This window comes from Petromyzon marinus, unplaced genomic scaffold, assembly GCF_048934315.1.
Source record: "Petromyzon marinus isolate PM22_M1 ecotype Great Lakes invasive population unplaced genomic scaffold, UKy_Petmar_22M1.pri1.0 PM_G_Scaffold_61, whole genome shotgun sequence".
In the NCBI taxonomy this organism is placed as follows: domain Eukaryota; kingdom Metazoa; phylum Chordata; class Hyperoartia; order Petromyzontiformes; family Petromyzontidae; genus Petromyzon; species Petromyzon marinus.
This window is the reverse complement of record NW_027423015.1, coordinates 662,501-665,000: the sequence shown is the minus strand read 5'-3', so window position 1 is coordinate 665,000 and position 2,500 is coordinate 662,501.

Genomic DNA, 2,500 nt, shown 5'->3' with positions numbered 1-2,500 from the left:
GGAGCTGATGTTCAGTTCCCACTTGAGGTCCCGGCAGAGAATAGTGCCCAGGAAGCGGAAGGACTCCACAATTTTGACTGCGGAGTCTAACAGGGTGATGGCGGTGAGTGGGGCTGTATTCTTCCTGAAGTCCACAACCATCTCAACTGTCCTTAGAGCATTTAGCTCTAAGTTGTTCTGGCTACACCAGGTCACCAGGTTGTCAGCTTCCCACCTATAGTCAGACTCATCCCCACCAGAGATCAGCCCAATGAGGGTGGTGTCGTCCGACAAACTTCAAGAGTTTGACGGACAGATGATTGGAGGCGCAGCTGTTGGTATACAGGGAGAAGAGCAGTGGGCAAAGGACGCAGCCCTGAGGAGTTCCCGTGCTGATGGACCTGGAGTCAGAGACTTCTGTTCCCGGCTTAACGCACTGCTTCCTGTCAGAGAGGAAGTCTGTGATCCACCTGCAGGTGGAGTAGGGCACGTTCAGCTGGAAGAGCTTGTCCTGAAGCAGGGCAGGGATGATGGTGTTGAAGGCAGAGCTGAAGTCCACAAACAGGATCCTGGCGTAGGATGCTGGGGCGTCCACATGCTGTAGGGTGAAGTGGAGGGCCATGTTAACTGCGTCGTCCACAGACCTGTTGGCTCTGTAGGCAAACTGAAGGGGGTCCAGGAGAGGGTCTGTGATGGCTTTGAGGTGTGCCAGGAGCAGGCGCTCAAAAGACTTCATTACCACAGATGTAAGGGCGACCGGTCTGTAATCATTTAGTCCTGTTGGCCTTAGCTTTTTGGGCACAGCGATGATGGTGGAGGACTTGAGACAGGCTGGTACATGGCATGTCTCCAGGGAGGTGTTAAAGATGTTGGTGAACACCGGAGACAGCTGGTCAGCGCAGTGCCTGAGGGTGGCTGGAGAGACAGAGTCCGGCCCGGCTGCTTTGCGTGGATTCTGCCTCTTGAAAAGCCCATTAACTTCTCCCTCCTGAAAGGAGAGAGTCGTTTCTGTAGTATGGGTGGGGGATGGGGCCTCTTGGGTGGGAAGGGGTGGTTCAGGACAGTCCAATTGTCTTTCAAATCTACGGTAGAACTCGTTCAGGTCGTTGGCTAGGCGGGAGTCGTTAGTGGTGTGGGGCGCTCTGGGTTTGTAGTTGGTGATGTGCCTGAGCCCTTTGGCAGACAGAAGCAGCGTCGTTAGTAGAGAACTGGTGTTTTAGTGTCTCTGAGTACAGTCGTTTAGCCTCTCTCACCGCTTTGCTAAACCTGTTCTTCGACTCCTTGAATCTGTCTCTATCCCCACTCCTAAACGCTTCCTCCTTCTCCAACCTCAACCTTTTGAGCTTTGCTGAGAACCAGGGCTTGTTGTTGTTAAAGTTCACCCTGGTACGTGTTGGGATACAGCAGTCCTCACAGAAGCTGATGTACACAGCCTCTGTGAGTTCATCCAGACTATTGGTAGCAGTCGTGAACATATCCCAGTCAGTACAGTCTAAGCACGCCCGCAAATCTTCCACAGCCTCACTGGTCCACTGTTTAGATGTCCTCACAGCAGGTTTACAGAGTTTTAGTTGCTGCCTGTATGCACGAATCAGGTGGACCAAGGGAGTTCTGTGCGAGCCGAACAGCCCCGTGACCCACAAGAGAAACATCCCCGCCAAATTCGAGCGTTTGACGGGGTCTATCCGTGAAAAATATAGACGTTTTTGAGTGCACATGCATTTCTGCTGCAGATGCCTCTGGAAGTTTCATGCAGTTCGTACGCAATGTGGCAACACGAAAATGACCCCTTTTCCCATTCCGAGGGATTTCTGTGCGACCCTAACTAACAGCGCCCGTGAGCCACAAGAGAGACATCCCCGCCAATTTATAGCGTTTCACGGGGTCTATCCGTGAAAAATATAGACGTTTTTGAGTGCACATGCATTCCTGCTGCAAATGCCTCTGGAAGTTTCATGCCGTTCCTATGCAATGTGGCCACACAAAAATGACCCGTTTTCCCATTCCGAGGCATTTCTGTGCGACCCTAACAGCCCCGTGAGCCACAAGAGAGACATCCCCGCCAACTTCTAGCGTTTGACGGGGTCTATGCGTGAAAAATATTAAAATTTTTGAGTGCACGTGCCTTTCTGCTGCAAATGCCTCTGGAAGTTTCATGGCGTTCCTATGCAATGTGGCAACACGAAAATGACCCCTTTTCCCATTCCGAGGGAGTTCTGTGCCACCCTAACAGCCCCGTGAGCCACAAGAGACACATCCCCGCCAATTTCTAGCGTTTCACGGGGTCTATCCGTGAAACATATAGAAGTTTTTGAGTGCACATGCATTCCTGCTGCAAATGCCTCTGGAAGTTTCATGCGGTTCGTACGCAATGTGGCAACACGAAAATGACCCGTTTTCCCATTCCCAGGGATTTCTGTGCGACCCGAACAGCCCCGTGAGCCACAAGAGACACATCCCCGCCAATTTCTAGCGTTTCACGGGGTCTATCCGTGAAAAATATCAATTTTTTTTGACTGCA